Genomic DNA, 21426 nt, shown 5'->3' on the forward strand with positions numbered 1-21426 from the left:
AGAAGAAAAGTTTAATGCAGCTCAAATCTAAAATTGTAGCCAAATCTGTCATATACCATCATTACTTCATAATCCCCAAATAAAGAACGTTCATTTTGGAAAATATGCCTACTGTTTAAAAAAAGATGAAAATACACAATAAATGAAGCAAATCCTGTACTTATTGATCAAAATATGTAAGGATTTAGGAATTGTTATCTCCATACAAAATAGACCTCTTCATTCTTCTTAGGTGTTGTACATGCAAAACAGTAAGAAAATAAGACTGTCACAGATGGTCCAAGAAGGCTGGAAAAATGTTTAATAACTACACAGTTACTCTTTTGAAAACATGTCTCTCAGAGAAAAAGGAAGCATAAAATAGAATGTGTCTAGTTAACTAATGTGTTTTTATAAAGTGTAGAGGTTCTATGTGTCCATTAACAAGTTCCAATCTACTTCTATTTAAATGATTTAAAACAAAATTATACATGACATTTTTGCTCAGTTGAACTCCCACTGCTAATGTATTTCATTTTATCTGAACATATTGGACTAGGCTTATTTTAAGGGCCCAATTTTGATCCCTTTACTTAATCGAACTGTTCCCATAATAGGGTAACTGGGGGTAAAAGTGTTAAAATGAGACCCAAAAGGACTTCTATTTTGTTCAATGAGTGATCACGAGTAAATGAAATAGAAGTTGATTATTTATTTATTTATTTATTTATTGAAATAGAAATAGTTTATTTACAAGTCTACTTAGTACCTCAAAATATCTGTTGTAGACACCAAATGTATAATATAGATTACGCTGCAAAGATATATTGCAAAATGCAGCCAAGCATATCTAACTGTATTTTATTCTGTTGGTATTTCTAATAGCTTTCATTAGAAAACTGTTTCCTTTCAAATACCAATGAAATGAAACCAAATCATGCAACAGACAAGTAATGTGACAGATGCTACATCTGTAGTTTCGGAAATGTAGTTGTCACTACAGGGGATCTTTCGCATGGAAGACCCACAGGAGCCCATAACTAAAGCTGACTAAATTAATCTTCCAGCACATCTCATCAAAAATATTCTGTTTAATAGTAAGCAACAGAGGCACAGAAGAATTCCCATTGTAGAGACATTTTTTATATTTTACATTATGTATTTTTATTTCCTTTGTATCTCTGTGGTATTTCTGAGCTGTGATAGTAACCTTGAGAATTTCAGTATTTAGTCCAGGCAAAGCTATCTGATTGCTAGGATTTTTTTTTTAAATCATTTCTTGCAGGCTAATATGTCACAAACTAGAGCATAGTCTGTGTACCATTATTGCCTTGAGGGAAACTCCCTCTGCAATGCCGAGGAAGTAGACAGGCTCTTTTTATTTGTCACTTAATAAACCACTTGACTTGATCATGATGCTGCATAATTTTGTTTCACTTTTTGTTTTTGTCTTGTCTGGAGCAGGCCCTGTATTTTTCATCAGTCCTTTTTGATTAATACTCAAGTAGGGATCTATATGTTTGTAACTTTCTCTGGCGTGCTCTGGCTTTTATGGTAAATAGAAATAATTTTCATCTGAGACATTTTGTGATCATGTGACATAGCTTGACACAGGCAGTCTATATAAATAGAGTAAGGCAGAGACTGTATACAACAAAGCAAATGTGTTAAGTTCTCTGAGGCTTGGTAGTTCTATCTATTCTAATACTAAATGTACAGAAGGACCTAAACCAAAATCCTTGATCTGAATCCCAGGAATAGATTGGATCAGAATTTGTAGTGGAAGCATCTTTTTGTAAGAAGCCAAATGTGAATATGTTACAATTTGGGAAAATTCAAATTTTGGCCTAACTTTCAAATCTCCACATTTTGGAGGGCTTGAACTAAAGTTTGATCTAGAGTTTTGGTTCAGCCTGCAGTAGAGATAAGAAGTAGAGACCAAAAATTTGGATTAGGCCCAACAATGACAGTATACTATACCTAAGGATGATCAAAGTTATTGTTCTATCTGTATACCTGAGATTACTGATATCTGAATTGAAAAATCTGGGGAGAAAAATAGTTAATCCCACTGCTATGTGCTGCTAGATTATTCTAAACCTAACTTTTTTTTTTTTAAATAATGCTTTCCTATAATCCTGCCAGACAATTTTCTATTACTTCATTCTCCAGAACTCTTAGAACATAAGAATATAAGAACAGCCATACTGAGTCAGACCAAAGGTGCATCTAGACCAGTATCCTGTCTGCCATTAATGGCCAATACCAGATGCCCCAGAGGGAGGAATCATAACAGGCAATCCTTATGCGATCCCTCTCCTGTTACCCATCTCCAGAGAAACAGAGGCTAAGGACCCCATTCCTACCCACCCTGGCTAATAGCCATTGATGAGCCTAATCTCCATGAATCTATCTAGCTCTTTTTTGAACCCTGTTAAAGTTCTAGCCTTCACTACATTCCCTAGCAAGGAGTTCCACAGGCTGACTGTGCGCTGAGTGAAGAAGAACTTCCTTTGGTTCTGCCTATTAATTTCATTTGGTGACTTTTGGTCATTTACTCATGTCCAGTGGTCATTTACTCATAGCCCATCAATACAGGCAAACTAGGTGGTCACCTAGGGTGCCAAGATAAATGGCCGTTGAGGGCTTTGGAAGCGGGGGCGCTGATCGCACGCTGATCGCACGTTTTGCCTAGGGCGCCAGTTGCCAGCAGCTCATCTAGGGCTGCTCCTGCTCATGTCACAGATACCAGCAACATAGATGGAGGAGAAAGAGCAAATAGTTTTGAGAAAGTTTAAAAATTAATGTTCTACCCCAAAGGCTGCAAAATAACTTTTTTTTCCTAAGTCTCAGAGGGATAGCCATGTTAATCTGTAAAACACAGCAAGTAAAAAACAACAAGGAGTCCTAAGGCACCCTCAAGACTGACAGATGTGTTTGGACATAAGTTTTTGTGGAGATGCATAAATCTAACAGTGATTTTGACCCAATGAAGCTTATGTCCAAATAAATCTGTTAGGGTATGTCTACACTTGCACCCTCTTTGGAGAGAGGGATGCAAATGAAGACATTCAAAATTGAAAATGAAGCCAGGATTTAAATATCCTGTGCTTCATTTGCATAATCGCGTTATGGCGCTATTTCAAAATAGAGCTATTTCGAAATACAAAACGCAGTGTAGATGTGGTTATTTCGGGAGAACACCCTTCTTCCAAAATAATCCTTATTCTTCACAAAATGAGGTTTAGCAGTTATTTTGGAAGAAGGGTGTTCTCCCAAAATAACCACATCTACATCGCGTTTTGTATTTCGAAATAGTGCCATAATACAATTATGCAAATGAAGCTTGGGTTATTTAAATCCCGGCTTCATTTGCAATTTTGAATATCTTCATTTGCATCCCTGTCTCGAAAGAGGGTGCAAGTCTAGACATACCCTTAGTCTTTAAGGTGCAGAGGGACTCCTCATTTTGTTTGCTTCTTTGTTTGTTTGTTTTCCTAAGTTATGGAGTAAATAGGTCAACCACCAAGCTCCATTGTCCAAAAGGTGTCTCTACCAGTGACATATGAAAGGATACTTACTTGGAGCATCACAGTGACTGAAAGAACAGCACAGGAGCTAAAATTAATGTTTTAATAAAATTAGGGGAAAGCAGATTTTGAATAATTTACATACTGAGTCCCTTGCTAATTGTCTCATGTTTGCAGCATTACCTCATTTGGAGTGGGATGGTGGAGGAATCACAAATTGTCTGTTTTAAAAATATGCTAAGGATTGATATGATATGGTTTAAAGGTTTTCAAAAAGTCCTGCCCTAGGTATTGCCAGTACCACTCTTCTGTGGAAAGGTTGATGTAAAAGAGCAGTAACAGTAACTTTTCTGGTAACCCTGCACCTGGCTTTCTGGTGTCCACTGCATAAAACAATTGGCTCATCTTCATTTTTAAGTTCCTTCAAAGCTTGGTCTTCCCCTCCTGAGGTCTCTTCCAACCCTATTATTCTATGATTCCATTTCATCTCTTATTAGCCTAGTAACCATCAAGGTCTGCTAATGATGCTTGCCTCTGCCCAGCTGTCCAATTTTCCCTTAAACATTTTCCCATTTTCTCCTTGCTGCCTTTATGCCTGGGAATTGGTCCTTGTAAGAAACTGTGAAGTCACTGTTACACTCCTCCAAATCCAGCCCTAAAACTCATCTCTACTGCAATGCCTCTAAAACACTCAGGCTGCATCTAGACTGGCAAGCGGCCGCTTTTGCGGAAAAACTTGCCAGCTGTCTACAATGGCTGCTTGATTTTGCACAAAAGCACTGACATTCTACTGTCCGAAATAAGTGCTTCTTGCGCAAATGCTTTGACGTTCCCATTCGGGCAAAAGCCCTTTTCCAGAAATGCTTTTGCACAAAAGGGCCAGTGTAGACAGCTGAAAACTGTTTTGCGCAAAAAAGCCCCGATGGCGAAAATGGCGATCAGGGCTTTCTTGCACAAAACCTCGTCTAGATTGGCACGGATGCTTTTCCACAAAAAGTGCTTTTGCGGAAAAGCATCCATGCCAATCTAGATGCTCTTTTCCACAAATGCTTTTAACGGAAAAACTTTTCTGTTAAAAGCATTTGCGGAAAATCATGCCAGTCTAAACGTAGCCTGGCACATGGCAATGGTCAGGTAGCTCGTATGCTGTGAGCACTGCTTATTGTACTACTGATTGCATGCTAAAGTGGCATGAGGCATGAAGCACTCCTACAGAATTTTCTCCACTCTTCCTCTAGCAGGGGCAGCTACTGTGATAGTAGCTGGAGACACTCAGTATTTCTTCCCTGCCTCTTCACTTTCATGGGGAACTTGTTCAAGAGTTACTACAACCAGAATGTGAATTTTAAATTGAGGATTCCATGTGGTATTACCCGCAGAGGAAGGCCTGAAAGCATACGTGTTACGAAGAGCCATAGGAGTGAGTGCCTTAGAGGCCCAGATTTCAGAAGATTCTGGATAATCCATGCGCTTTGGAGGCCAAACGCGTTATTTCTTTTGCAGGACACGAGATTTAGAAATGACTGGATTCAAAGGAAACTTTGGAAAGGGAACCTTGACAATGTTCCATCCATTCTGTCCCCTTCCATGGGAAACCTGGGCTGTTAATCTTAGGGTATGTCTACACTGTAAATGAAGCTGTGAAGGTAGCATGGGTAGGAATATTTGTGGTTGATTTCATTTAGCTGGCTTAGATAACAGTGATAGAAAAGATGTGGTAAGACAGGCTAATTGCCTCACTACAAATCCACTAGGGGTTCTCTATGTTTTTGGGTTGCTGGCCCATATAAGGATCTGTACTACCTCATCTTCATTGCTGTTGTTAAAGATGGAGAAATTAGTACCCATGCTAGTTATATTTGAACTACCTGAGTTGGTGACATCTGCATTTGTGATGTAGACATACTCTTGGAGCATATACAAGTTAACTTAAAAAAAGCAAACTTGTGACATGAAGTAAATGTCCTGGTAAGTTTTATGCATATGAGATATTAAATTCATGTTTTTTTACAGAAACCTGGAACCCTGAACAAAGAAACGTGGTGATCATAGAGTCTGTCTTGTGAACAGTAAGTAGTTTTACATGAATATTGGGAAGGGGTTTCCACCTTGCTATAGGTAACTTTTCACATTTGCCTTTCTTCTACCAGTGTAAGAAATTAGTGTAGTAAGCAATTTTGCCTTCTCTTAAAACCAAATTCATTTCACTGGAGTGGATTTTTATTCATTTATCCTATAATCCTCTTAGATAAGATCATGATAATCCATGCAATGTATCTTTGTGTCAGTACATAGTGAAAATATGGGTGTTACTTTTACTTTTTTTTTAACAAAAATGCATTGTTCTAACACTGGAAGTTAGCAAAATAACAAATAATAATAAATTCAAAATTGGTCAAATCTGGGATGCTATGTAGTTTAGTGATAAAACAACAGTGGGCTCTGGGGTTTGAGATATACAATTCATTCAGCGTAGCCAGGGTGAGGAGAGAATTCTGTGTCCTCATGTTATCTATTTAGTCATTAGTTCAGAACCACAAAGTGCTGACATAGTCACCTACAAGCTTAAAACATACAACTGTTCTGTAAAGATTAGTCTTTGGTTTTTACTGTTTCATAATGTATCAGGAAATTAAATTGTCTGCAGAGACCAGACAATGAGCCATGATGTCTGTGTTGAGAATAACATTACTGGTATCTTCTTTTAGGAGAATTTTTCAAGTTGGATATGAAGTACAAATTGTGAAAAAAACATGCAGACAGTGCTTATATTTACCATAGTGTTCTTTGTAGAAAGTAGCAAGAGGTTTGGTAGTCCTGTATCTTTGGATATCAGAAGTGACAACTCTCTGAGAATCAGCATAAAAAAATGTGTTTAAAGCATTTCTATTTACAGTTCAAACCAAACAGCTGCTATATAGTATGCACTAGTAGAGGCTGCCTCTTTGTGGCAGAATATTGTAGAATATATGTATTGTACATAAGACATAACAATCCTTTACTATGCTTTGCGTACTGTAGAGTAGATACGAGGGAATATTCATGGACATATCTAATCTCTATTCAAATAATTAGTTTGCTGCATAATCCTATATACAATAGAATCACATAGCATGAAGACTTCAGCAATAGTGTGTGGCCAATAAACTTTGGTTCCACAGAAGATTTATTGGACATCTTGGGAAATTATATATACAGGTTGGACCTCCTTGGTTCAGCAACCTCGAGACCTGGTCAGTCCCAAAAGAGGGAGTTTGCTCGATCAGGGATGGCCAATTCCAGCTCCTTGGCTGCCGGCCTCCAGGCTCTTCCCAGGGGCTGCCAGCCTCTCCGCCACACTCCCCTCATGGCCACAGACCTCACTCCCCGGGCTCTAGGCTGCTGATCCCCCCTGATCCCCCCTGGCTGAAAGACTGTCTCCACTCCTGGCCCTTGGCTGGGCCCTAGTTCTGCTCCCGGCTACAGGCCAGGCTCGGGGCCTCCACCACCGAACTGGTCTTTGGTTCAGGGACTCTCTGATCTGGGAACATGTAGCCAGAACAGAGAGTTCTGGACCAGAGAGTTTCAACCTGTATACTAAAAGCCAGAATATAGCCCTTGATCTCTGTATGTATCCAGATTCAGTGAATGGTTTTAAAACTCTGTTAGTCACTTGATATCATGAAAGAAATTGTATGACATTTTGTTAATGCTGAGTCGAGGGGAATGCTTCTTTGAAAATCTGAAGCTCTGTGTTTGCTGTTCTTCATCTGGCGTCCAAATGTAGGCACAGAGTGAATGCATGTCCTATGCCCTAGCGAGTTTATAATCTAAACAGAATGCAACATTTTTTAAAACATTTAATCCATCAACCACTATTATGATTGCAACTAACCTTTAGCTCTTATTGTCCACTTTTAACCACACTAAATATATTTTTATTATTGCAAAATACGTTTAATTTTTACGCTTCATTCATTCCCTGCAACATTTGTCCATTCACCCTAACCTTTAACCTTTCCTACAATTGTTTTTCCCCAGTTGCTATTGATGGTAACACTATTCCTTCTCCTCACCATGCATACACACCACAGATGCTAACATCATTTAGTTTCTCATCATACATACACCCAAAAATCTCCCTTTCTTACTCTTCAGAGATAGCTTTTGGAATGTTTTAGATTAAAATATTACAGTAACCGAATCAATTGCTATGGGTAAAATTGAAATTACAAGCTGAACTAGTGTTCTAAACTAGGTGAAACGTTGAATTTCCAAGTGTAGTACGGGATAGAGGTCTTGTGTCAAGGCAACCTGATAATACAGTTAATAAGTTTTCACACCTATATCTAAGGAAGTTGAAGGGGGTCACAAAACATGAAATATGGATGAGCTGCTGCAATTTTGTATTTGAAGTTTGACCTCCAAAAGGATAGCTTTTGGAGATTGGAAAAAGGTACAAATAAATCAATTATAATTTGGCCTCAATGGCTTAGGTTCTAGCAGCAGATCATTGAAAGAGGTGCACATGGATTTTAGCAACTCCCCAGTATTTTGTATTTCATTAATGGTTGATGCATAACAAGAAATTTCATGAACCAATGTGTATTCATCTGTAGAATGTGAATTTCTCTCCCCTCCCTACACATTCACATACTCACACACATCCTCCTTACTCATCTTCCTCTACTTACTGGCCATACCTTTTTAAATGGAACCGCTTTTTTCAGAAGAGTATGGATTTATTTGTGTACATGGAGAATAAATTAATCAACTTTCACTGGTGCTCCATCACATACAAATTCCTTCCCTCCCGCTGGCAGAATAGATGATAGAACCTTTTCAGAGTATCCATTACTTAATTTATCAGTCATGATATTATGGTTACAGAATACAAATGCCCTATCCATGAATATATAATTACTGAAATGGGAAAATACAGTGATTATTTAACATTTGTAATGCATGCTTTATTTAATATTGTCTTTGGAGTACATGTTAGAAATTAAAATAATAATAGAAATGAAATTATTTTCATCTCTCACCCATCATCTGCAATAAGCCACATTACTAACATGATCAGTCTATACATCCAAACATAAAGCATACCTTCAACTCACATTATCTGTCTTTACTATTCAATTGAATTTTTTTCACATGAATTGTACATTCCTTATACATTAAAACATTCTTATGCATGTAACCTGGGATAATAAATTAAATAGTACCATTTTAAAGTATTTATATTTCTTAACTATTTCTCATAATAAAAAATAAATCTTGAAACCTCTAGTATGAGTACAAAACTACAGACCTTTTCTCAAAAATAGTATGAATATAATGAATATTGCATTAAATGCTCAAAACTTGCTTAGCTATAAAATCTGACCTAATTTTGAATTATGTTCATGTTTTATTTTACAGTGCACTTACAGGTGCCCATAAATTGCACAGAAGATAGATGTCTGCCATTTTATAGCCTAAGGCTCCATTTCAGGAAAACACTAAAGGGTGTGCTTAATTTTCGGCAAATAATTATATCTGAAATTTAGGAAGTTTCTGAAGTGAGCGAGTATGGAAGTGAAGTGATGTGCATACATTTTGAACTTCCAGTGATTTTAATGGGCTTTGGGTCAGGCCCCAAGCTTACAAAGGGATCTACAAGATCACAACCCTGGGTGGCATGGACCTCTGCTGACTCCAATGCAGCTGCACACCGGTGCCCATTCTAACTGCAAGATTAGAGACTTGATGACAAACCATTGAAGATAATAATATAATATAATGCACACCATACTTTTCAGAGCTTTCCTCATTTATGTTTATTTTAATGAGAGTTCATGTAAGCTAAATATTACTCAACAGTGTGACACCATTGTAAAAAAAAAAAAGCAAATATCATTCTGGAGTATATTAACAGGAGTGTTGTAAGCAGGACAATAGAAGTAATTTTTCCACTCTACTCTGCAGTGATTAGGCCTCATTGGAATATTGTGTCCATTCCTGTGAGCCCATTTCAGGAAACACAGAGAAAATTGAGAAAATTCAGAGAAGAGCAACAAAACGATTAAAAAGATTAAGAGAACATGACCTATGAGGAGAGAGTGAAAGAACTGGTTTGTTTAAACTGGAAAAGAGAAGACTGAGAGAGGACTTGATAACTGCTACAAAGTAACTGAAAGGTTGTTACAAGGAGGAGGGAGAAAAAATATTTTGTTTAACCTCTGATTACAGAACAAGAAACAATGGGCTTAAATTGCAACAAGGGTTGGACATTAGGTTGGACATTGGGGAAAAAAGTTACCTAAATGTCAGCGTGATTAAACACTGGAATAAATTGCCTATGGAGGTTGTGGAATCTCCATCACTGGAGATATTACATAAGAATGGCCATCCTGGGTCAGACCAAATATCCATTTTGCCCAGTATCCTGTCTACCGACAGTGGCCAATGCCAGATACCCCAAGGCTGTGTTTACATTGGCACCCTTTTCCGGAAAAGGGATGCTAGTGAGACAAGTCGGAATTGCAAATGCCGCGGGGGATTTAAATATCCCCCGCGGCATTTGCATGAACATGGCTGCTGCTTTTTTCCGGCTCGGGGACTTGCCGGAGAAAAGCGCCAGGCTAGACGGGATCTTTCGGAAAATAAAGCCTTTTCCGGAAGATCCCTTATTCCTCTTAAATCAGGAATAAGGGATCTTCCGGAAAAGGCATTATTTTCCGAAAGATCCCGTCTAGACTGGCGCTTTTCTCCGGCAAAGCCCCGAGCCGAAAAAAAGCAGCAGCCATGTTCATGCAAATGCCGCGGGGGATATTTAAATCCCCCGCGGCATTTGCGATTCCGACTTGTCTCATTAGCATCCCTTTTCCGGAAAAGGGTGCCAATGTAGACACAGCCCAAGGGAGTAAACAGAACAAGGAATCTTTAAGCAATTCTTCCCCCAACACCGATTCCCAGCCTCTGACAGAGGCTAGGGGCACCATTCCTACCCATTCTGGTTATTAGCCATTGATGTACTCAACCTCCATGAATGTATTTAGCTCTTTCTTGAACCCCGCTAAAGTCCCAGTTTTCATAACATCCTCTGACAAGGAGTTTCATAGGCTGACCATGCACTGTGTAAAGAAAAACTTCCTTTTGTTTGTTTTAAACCTGCTGCCTATTAATTTCATTTGGTGACCCCCGAGTTCTTACATTATGGGAACAAGTAAATAACTTTTCCTTATTCACTTTTTCCACACCAGATTTTTCCACATAAGATTTTATAGACCTTTACTATATCCCACTTACTTTTAAGTTTAGAAAAAAAAGTAACAGTCTTTTTTATCTCTTTTCATATAGGACCCATTCCAAACCCCCAATCATATTTGTTGCCCTTTTCTGAACCTTTTCCAATGCCAATATATATTTTTTGAGATGAGGCGACCACATCTGTATGCAGAATTCAAAATGTGGGCGTGCCGGGGTTTTATATAGAGGTAATAAGATGTTCTATGTCTTATTCTCTATCCCTTTTTAAATTCTTCTTAACATTCTCTTTGCTTTTTTGACTGCCATTCACATTGAGTGGATGTTTTCAGAGAACTATCCTCAATGATTCCAAGATCTCTCTCTTGGGTAGTTGTAGCCAAATTAGTCCCCATCATATTGTATGTATAGTTGGGATTATTTTTTCCAATGTGCATTATTTTACATTTACCACCATAAATTTCATTTGCCATTTTGTTGCCCAATCACTTATTTAAGAGAAGGTTAGACAGACATCTGTCAGGGATAGTCTAGGTGGTGCACTTGATGACCTCTTGACATTTCTTTCCATTCTATGATTCAATGCAAAAACCAAAAGCAATCACAGAATGGGCAGCCATCTTAGCTTTTATATAAAAGCTTAGAAACCAAAAGACGGAAGGTGGGATTTGCAAACTATTTGGTATTGTTTGTTTGATTGGGTTTTTTCTACTTTTACCCTCTTCATTTAAAATACAGCAGCCCTTGTCATTTGACGTTGATATTTTAAAAGTTCAGAATCGTGAGGCTGTGGCGGAAAAAAAGAATGTTGCAATATGTGTACCACAAGCAGTGTTCATCATCCTTCCATATTTAACAGCAATCAAATTTCATCTGTCACTACACATATTTTGGTTTATCATGTAATTGACAGGTTTGATGGTTTTTAATGGCTGTCTAGTTAATGACAGGGTTTTTGCCATTATTTATGCATAATAAAGACAAATTCATGTAATGTAATATAAATTAGGAGACTGCTCAAATCAACAATCAGTGCATCAGGAGCTTTGTAGAACTGTAGTCTGCTACAGTGAGATGAGAGTGGACTTATTCTATTGAAAATAATTGCATGGGCAGTTTCAGTCCATTACTTTTAGAGGAATTGAATTCATGTTTTACTTATTAGCTCACGAACAGCCAGAATTATAGTGGGTTGTTTACTCTGATTTCTGTTCTGAAGCTACCATAGTATAGAACATTCATGTGTTGTTCTATGAAACAAATATCTAAACGAACCGCTCCTATGAGAAGCAGCTATTTTGATTTTGGAACAGTCAATTTTGTATAAGATGCATTTATAAACATTTGAAAAGAAATAAGTCAGTGCTTTCTGAATTTTTCATGGCAGGATAATGTTATGTTTCATTAAAATAATATACATGATTTAAAATCTAGAAGCAGCATGCGGTCACACTCATTCCCTGTGCTCTTAGTATTCTGATTTCCCATCAAGTCTTCTGGGCACATACTACAGCTCTGGGTAGAATAATTCAATCTAAGGCTCACACTACCTGACTTACCCCATAATGTTCTCACAGAAATTGGTTTTACATGGTTTCTATGTAAGAACAGTGTTTTTGTTCATGCAGGATATAGCATTTCCACAGAATAGCTTGATTTATTTGTTTTTGCCTGTCTTTTTGTTGTTGTCTTAGAAGTGGTGAAAGCAGCATGTTCTTTGTGACTTACCTGCCCATGAATTTTTATGCACAAAAAACTGTTTTCCTCCCCTCCACCACTTTTCTGTATCTTGTTTTGCAGCTACAGTATTACATTTTCAGCTGAAAAAACCTCAGACATAGATTTAGAGTCTGTAGTGCTTTGAGATATTCTAGTTATGCAACCTAATTTTGCAAAATGGCTGTCTACATACTTCCCTGGGGCTTTAGTTTAGTTGTCGTCTATCATTTCAGCACCTTGATTGATTATTCTCTGCTATTTAATTTATCTTCTGCTTCTTAGCTTTTTCTTCAGTTGGCAAACACATACTTTTCTAGACACATTTTTAAATGGAGTGCTTGCCAAATGCCCTAGGAGTCATATAATTCTTTGCTGAAAATTTAGCCATTAAAACAAATGACGGGTTGATAATATTTTGCCTATTGTCCATGGACTCTAAATCTTCAATTATCGGCTATGTCAAATTTTCCATTATAAACCCAATTTTCCCAGGCTTTTCAACTCCACTGTATAAATTAATTTTGACATGTAAGGATGCAATCCTGAAATGGTGTTTGTGTGGCATTGCCCTCTGCCCTGCAAATTAAAACAAAGGAGCAGCTTTTAAAAAGTTATGGACCAAATTTAGTATTGATATGGCTCTATGAGCTTCAGTTGAATTACCTAAGGTACACCACTAGAATTTGCACCTGCTTTAGACTCATATACTCATAGACTTTAAAGTTGGAAGGGCTGATCTGCCCTCCTGCACATTGTAATAGAACCCTAACCTCTGGCTGAGTAACTAAAGAACTTAAAATAGGGGTTTAAAAAAATCTATAGCCTGTAACTGTGCATTTATTGGCTTAATATGCTTCTTTGTAATTCACAGAATATTTTCACTTTTAAATAGGAGATTAAGCAGGCGTGAAGTGTGTTGGTTTACTAACTTTTGGCATTTTGAAATATGAAATAACCTGCGCACTACTGAGGCTTTAAATTAGATAACTACACACTTCTGGGAACATTTTTCCATTTAAAACATCAGAAGGTTTTAGGTATTTACACTGGGTAGTGGAAGTAATATGGCTGACCATAGCATTTCCAAGGGAGCTACTGCTGTTCATTGGGTCTACGATTTAATAAAGCTTTCACTTTGAAGTACTTTGCTTTCCTTGTTTTGTGTTGCAGCTCAGAGATTTTAAGGCTAGAAAGTACAATTGTGATTTCCTAATCTGAACTTCTGTACATTGTAGTCTATAGAACCTCAGCTGTCTACTCCTGCAATAGAGCCCTAACCTGTGGTTAATTTACTACAGCCTTCAATTCACGACATAAAGACAGCAAGCTACAAAGAATCTACCATGTACTCTACTTTAAACCAGCAAGTGAGCTGTGCCCCACATTACAGAGGAAGGGAAAAAAACTCCCCAGTCTCTGCCAGTCGGAGGTAAGGGGAGATTCCTCCCTGACCCCCAATATGGCAATCAGTTAGACCCACCAGACAGATACCCAGAAATGTATTATCTTAAGTAATTGGAACTCTCCCCACCTATGTCTAGACTGCAGAGCTTTTCTGGGATACCAGAAGTATCCCAGAAAAGCTCTGCCGCATCCAAGGAATGAAAAAAATACCGCGTCTGGAAAAAAATGTCGGAAAAGCAGACATGTTTTTTCTGCATCCCTGTAAACCTCATTTTATGAGGAAGAAGGGATGTTCTGAAAGTGGTTTTTTTTTCCAAAAATTGGTCCTGTGTAGATGGGCCAAATTTTAGAAAAGCCTCTTTCAGAAGTAAATCGGAAAAAGATATGCAATTTGCATACCACAAATTGTGTTTCTTTTTCCAATTTATCTTTGTAGTGCAGACATAGCCCTAGTGTCCCATCTCTGGCCCTTAGAAATATTTTACTCTTGGGGGACTTCTGTGCCACTGCACGTGTCCAGAAAACAGAGGTGAGGCACTGAAGAAGGGGGGAGAATACTAGGCCATGCACCATTACTCTTCACCCCTGCTATTTCTGCGAGCGTAGATCTGCCTGGCTGAAAGAGGGTGTCACTCACTGATTATGCATGTAGATGTTGCCACCGGGGTTCTAGTGCTGGTTGTGCTCCCCTTCTATGTTCTGGGAGCCATCCTGTTTGTACAGCAGTGAGTGCCTGTAGTGGGACAAGGGAAATGGGGTAATAGGTGTGGGGGAAGAGACAACGAGAAAGAAGGGGGTGAAATAGGATGAGGGGAGGAGGATGGGGCAGAGGAGAGTGGGAAGGGGGCTGAGGCAGGGGTCAGTGGCAAGAGGGGATGGGGTGGGGAAGAGAAGAGGACAGGGAAATTGGAGTGGGGAACAGGAGCCCAGATTTGGCCTTTTCCTTGGCTGCAGATGGGGCTCCTCCATTAAGCATGCCTACCAAGCCCCCACACTGTCAAGCCCCAGCTCCTGGGCCTATGGACTGCTCTTCTGATTCCTGTGTAACCGGACCCACATCCCACCAAGCCTTAATCCCCCAGCTCCTGGGCTCCCCAGTCACCCTTCTCTTGACTCCCTACTTATAACCACCCAATGAGTCCCTCTGCATCCAAATCCCTCAATGGGCAACCCACACACAGAATATCCCACACCAAGTCCCTCTACATTTCTATCCCACTCAGCTCAATCTGCCTGCCCCCACCTGGTGTGCCTGTTGTGGAGGGACCAGGCTACCAAGGGCAGGCCTTGTTTCTAGGGCAGGCCCCACCCTTGCACTGTCAGAGCTGACTGCAGCCTCACTGTGGCCTGAGGTAATAGTGTGATCTCTCACTTACATGCAGGTGATGGCTTGTGTTGCCCACTGCCATGCTGGAGCCTATTTTTTCTTTTAAAATTGCAGAATTTAAAAATATTGCACATATATATTTTTGGTGCAGAATTCCCTCAGGAGTATTTGCTATTAGCGGTTGCATATGGGCTACAGGAAATTGTAGGCAATCTTCTCAAATAAAAGGACCAGGTTGGTCTGGCATGATTTATATTTTCTAAAACAATGTTGTATTTTATCCCATTTATACCTGTGTTCCTAATTACTTTCTCTTTCAAAATGTGGTCCAAGATCTTGAGTTCAAACTAATAAATCTGTAGTTTTTCTCAATCACATTTTTTCCTTTCTTAAAAATAAGCAATTTTCCAATCATAGGGTACAGTTCCCAAATTTATAGATTGATTTAAAGTCCTGGCTCTTGGGCTTGTGATTTCATATGCCAATTCCTTTATTGTTTTGGATGGAGATTATTTGGGCCCTGATTTAGCCCTATTAAGTGTTTTGAATTTGATTTCTACCTCAGCTGTGGCAATTTCTATTCTCATGTTCTCATTTCCAAGGGTACGTCTAGACTACAGGCTTTTGTCGACAGAAGTTTTGTCGACAGATACTGTCGACAAAGCTTCTGTTGACAAAGAGTGTCTAGACTACATTCAGTTCTGTCGACAAAGCAAGCTGCTTTGTCGACAAAACCCTGTAGTCTAGACACAACCCTAGATGCAATAACACCTCTGTCGACAGAACTCTGTCGACAAAAGGCGTTATGCCTCGTAAAATGAGGTTTACCAGCGTCGACAAAACTGCTGAGTTCTGTCGACGTTATGTCAACAGAACTCAGTGGTAGTGTAGACGCAGGTATAGTTTTGTCGGCAAAAGTCCATTTTTGTCGACAAAACTCTGTAGTCTAGACACACCCCAAAAGCCACTCCACCACTATCCCTAGGATCTGCATCCTTATTAAAAACTGAGGGAAAGTATATGATTAGGTGCTAGACAAGACCTAGATTATCTTTAATCTCCGCTCCATCCTCAATGCCTAGCAGTCCCACTTCTTCTGTAAGGTAGAAGCTGTAATTTTTAGGTTTTCTTTGGTTGTGAAAAAAAATCTTTGTTCAAAAAAGCTGTTACAAGTCACAAATTACTAGTGTTTCTTACTATCTCATCACAGATCCAACTATGCCATAATCTTCCCTTTAAAACCACAAATAGATAAAATGTGCATGTTGCTAGATGTCTTGCAGTTGATTTCTTTAAAATATTTTGCACTAACTGTGTTCTCCAAAATGCAGTCAACACACTGGCATGCGCATATCAAAGACAGAGTTATCAACAGTTGTGTTTCCCTTCACAGACTTCCTAATTCAGGGAAAAATCACATTGGTTTCAGATACGTATTTATTAATTACCAGTTAGTAATCTCTCACACATATTTAATTAAAATTCAAGAAATAGCAAATGTCACAATCCTGTCATATCTATTGACATACCTTACTGATGGTGTCTTATGACACTATTAGAATTCTCTTTTCCTTCGATCCAGATGTTTGACATTTACGGCACACCAGGTTTTAACTTTGACTTCTCAATGCTATGTTACAAATAACTACATGTATAATTGAATCTTGCCTGTCTGAGATGTTGGTGGTGATGTTTTAGCTCATGATGTTGAATCTCTCTCTCTCTAGATATATATATATCTAGAGAGAGAGAATTTTTTTTCCTGCTGTGTGACAGAATGGTGCCATCAGGCTCTTTGGCCACAAAAGTGGCTAGAGAGAGGGCAGTTGGTGAGTGAAGCCCCCTTGTTTTTTTCTAAGAGTAATTTGGGAGTTTGGGGTAATCTCTATGTTACTTTTCCTGTCTTTCTACTTTGAAAGGAAAGATTTCCAATGTAAACTGTCATTTTAGGGATTTGTAACCACAATAAATATCCCAGAGAGATTTCAAATCAAATTCTCAGCCTGTGCACATTTTTTGTGTGTCTAAGGTTAGAGATATTTTGTTCAATTGGCTGAAGAGCAAACTGATTTAAATGGGTTCATCCAGAGTGGTAAAAGGTATGTCTGGAACATATTAACATCAAACTTGACCTTCATTTGTTTTGAGTCAAGTGATATGCTGCCAATATTTTAACATTGAGCTTTTTGTAGAGATGAGGAAGGGAGGATTGGGATACCTAGTCATTTAGTTTCTTAGTAAACAAATACTTTTTTCAAAGCCATAACCAAGGAAGGATGCAATTGCTTGGAAAAAATTATTAAATGCCTATTTCTAGATTTCTTGAAGTTGATTTATTTAAAATATTTTGCACTACTTGTGATATAGCACTGTGTTCATTTTGATATCTGAAATGGGATGAGGGCCTTAGAATTTCTTTCCCTGTGAATTATTTTAAATATACCTGTTACTTGATGCCACCAGTAGCATTTCAAAGAGAAATGGAGAAGTATTTTTCTGTTTTCTCTCAATAAGGGGACAGAGATGATTGCATCCAGAATGAGAGTGGACTCTTTCAGAGGCAAGAAAATCACCCTTTATTGGGGTGTTAACAAGTGGCTCCCACAATTCCAAGTGCAACACAGCACTGAGTTGAGGTAAAATTAAGAAGGTAAAATCCTTCTTAATTTCAGGTATATAGTACGGTTATACACATATAAAATATCTTTAAAACAAAAACAGAACAACATGTGTCTACCAGCCAAGTCCAACAGTACATCTTTTATACAGTTATTTATGTCTATGCAATGCTAGACAAATGATTTGTAAGCAATATTGCCAGCCCCAAGGATTCACATATTGTGAGTCAGGCTGTTGAAAATCATGAGATTTGGCTTTAAAAAGTCCTGACACTGCAGAGAGGTCACATTTTCAAACTTTCTCTACAACCATGAGGGTTAGAAACTTACTATCTTTCTGTCTGAATTGCATGTATCTAGGAACTCGGACTTTAGGATAAAAACAAATATTATGCAAAGTATGATACCACTGTAAGAGCTGTTAGTATTATAGAGCAGGGATGCATTTTTTCCTGTACCCAAACTTGCTCAGAATCCTTCTCATGTGTCGCAGAGCCCATCCCCTGCCATTTAGCAATATAGGGAGGGTCAAGGGGGCTTGGCCTCTTGGCACTTATTCACATTCATGGTGACTGCAGCTGAGAACATAGACCTTAGAGAAAGACGGTAACACAAAAAAGGATAACATGTTACTTTGGCTGTAAAGCCCGTAACTATTCGGTTTTTTAATGGAATTGTGCTCTTGGTAGCACGACACAGAATTTGACTCTTTAATTTGAATCAGACCCATAACACAAATAGGGTGCTTAAAGGTTTAATTTAGATTTTTAGGAGTAATTTAGGAACCCCAAAAGGTCTATTAAAGTGCAGTTTAAAACTATTAGCTATGTAATTATGAATTTATCCATAGACTACAATGATTCCTTGTGAGGAGTTATGGTCTATTGGGCAAATATGTATTTAGGGAGCTTTTAACATATGAATTGCTTCGTAGAATATATAATTTTGTATTTACACCTTTAAAAAGTGTATTAATGTCCTTATATTTATACTAAGGTGTCTGTTTTGTTATAAACTATAAGTACAGTAGTAAATATGTGGTAGTTGCGTTTCAGTTGCAGTATCTTTTGTCACCTGAATATTTTAAAGTGAAATTTAGAAGAAAGGACCCAGGTTGAGATCAGTGGAAGAATTCCTATTTGACTCCAATGGGATTTGGATTATGCAGCTAGTGCCTTATTTATTTGCTTACAATAAGATGGCTAAAATGCTGACACAGTCTGAAAATCTACTTCTATTTAAAAATTATTAGGCAAGCTAGTATATATTTACTTGTGTTGGGCCATATTTGGTTCACAGGGGCCATGGTCAAGCCCATTGGCTGGGGTAGTTTTTCTCCCAAATTTTGGAATATAGAAGCTGCTTCCTGTAGAAGTAATACATACAATTAATATTAATAGCCTTTTGAGTAGGGTCATAATACAGGATTACTAATTTGGGTGACAAAAATCATACTACCTGCACCCTGAATTCTTCTCACTGTCTGTAAAGTTGTAGATTGACTTTCAGGAGTGCACTTTGCCTTGTAGACACAGCCCTGCATTGAATGGTATACAGGGCTGTACATCCTTCATTAGGGATCTGGCACAACATCTTTTGGAGCTGCCCAGTGTACAGGAAATGTGCACCCCTGGACTGCCCTTTCTGGCCCTGCCAGTGCTGAGGAGGCAAAGCAAAGGCCCTGCCTCCTCCCCATCTCTTTGATGGGGGTAATTGATGATGTTAGATTCCAAGTCCAGAAGGGACGCTTATGATCATCCAGACTGAGCTCTGGATAACACCAACCATAGAACTCTCCCCAAAATATTTCTAGGACATTTCTTTAGGAAAAAAAATAATCTTGATTTAAAATTTGTCAGTGGGGAGAGTCCACATGAGCCTTGGTAAATTGTTCCAATGGTTAATTACTCTCACTGTTACTGTAATATGTATGCCATATTTCCAGTCTGAATTTGTCTAAGTTTAACTTCCAACCATTAGATTGTGTTATGCTTTTTCTCTGGGAAACTGAAAAGCCCATATTTGTTCCCCATGTAGATTAATAAGTCACACTTACTCTTTTCTTTGTTACCCTAAATAGTTGGTTTATTACTCCAAAGCAGGTTTTCTAATCTATAATCATTTTTGTGGTTCTTCTCTCAATCCTTTCTAATTTATTAGCATCCTTTTTGAATTGTGGACACCAGAACTAGACACAGTATTTCACCAGAACAAAACACAGAGGTATCACGACTTGAGAATCCAGGGTTTGCATTAAGAATACTAAAGTATATCTTTTAGCTGCAGCATTATAGTGAGAGCACAATGTTTAACTGATTAACAACCACTTTTTCAGAATCACTGCTTAGAAGGATAGAGTCCCACATCATGTTAGAATCGCCTTAGTCCCTAGGGACTGAAAAAATGAGGAATACAGGTTTTTTCAAAAAAGTTTTTTTTTTCTGAAAGAACTCTGTCTAGACTTTACTTTCAAAAAACCCTTTTTTGAAACAGAAATCAGACACGAATATACAAATGAAGTGCAGGATATTTAAATCTGTGCTTCATTTGCACTTTCGATTGGGCTCATTTACATTCCACTTTCGACAGAGGAATATAATCTAGACAAGCCTTAGATGTTTACAATGACATTTAATTATAATAAAACACACTTTTGCTTGCACTCAGTTTACCAAGAGGCAGACAGCTCTGTATCAGTAACCAGTCCACTTTATTATTATCACTCCCCCATTTTTTGTGCATTCTGCAAATGCTATCAGTAGTGATTTTGTTTTCTACCAAGTCATTGATAAAAATGTTAAATAATGTAAGGCCAATAGAAACAGACCCATTCAATGATCATTCCCTGTTTACAGTGATATTTTGAGACCCACTAGATAGCCGGATATTAGTAATATAATATATGCCATGTTAATTTTATATCATTGTAGTATTTTTAAGCAAGTTGTTGTACAATACCAAGTCAGCGCCTGACAGAAGTATAGGTACATTGCATCAATACTATTACCTTTATCAACCAAATTGGTATTTTAATTTAAAAAATATAAAGTTAATTTGACAGGATCTATTCTATAAACCCATGTTGATTGGCATTAACTGTTTTATCCTCCTTTAATTCTATATTAATAAAGTCCCTTATCAGCCACTCTATTATCTTGCCTAGAATACGTTTCAGATTGACAGGCCTATAATTACCTGTTTTTCCGTTTACCTTACATTTTTCTTGCACTCAACCCTTTATGGGGGTACAAAGGGAGAAAGTTCCAATACTTTCCCCACTGGAACATCTGCACAGTGCCAAGTCACAATGGTAATAAGTTGACACTTTCCTTGTTTTTATAGCCCATAGCTATTATTTGAGATCTGTCATATGAGTGGTGCACTCAGACACTACCTGCTTCCCAGGGATCTCACCGTGGTTTTTTTTAAATTTATTTATTCATTTTAAAGTAAATAAAGGAAATCATACTTTGGGATGTTCCCTTCTCCGTTTGTTTGTCTACAGGTATTTCCTCTTTGAGAAAACACCTTAAAGCCTTAAGACATTTTTACTTAAATATGATTTTTTTAATAAGAACATTGTTGTTCCTGTGTTCTCTGCCACCACATCAATATTTTG

General features: G+C 38.1%; 1 protein-coding gene across 2 annotated transcripts in view; it reads left to right on the forward strand.

The window, feature by feature from the left end:
* SYT1 (synaptotagmin 1) overlaps positions 1–21426 on the forward strand; it is a 523899-nt gene that overhangs the window by 185218 nt on the left and 317255 nt on the right. For both annotated transcript variants that reach the window (XM_075932323.2, XM_075932321.2), the window contains exon 3: positions 5523–5578. The gene's annotated coding sequence lies outside the window, so the exon portion shown is untranslated. The remainder of the gene's footprint in view (positions 1–5522; positions 5579–21426) is intronic.

This window comes from Pelodiscus sinensis, chromosome 1 (assembly GCF_052426305.1).
Source record: "Pelodiscus sinensis isolate ZL-2025 chromosome 1, ASM5242630v1, whole genome shotgun sequence".
NCBI lineage: Eukaryota > Metazoa > Chordata > Testudines > Trionychidae > Pelodiscus > Pelodiscus sinensis.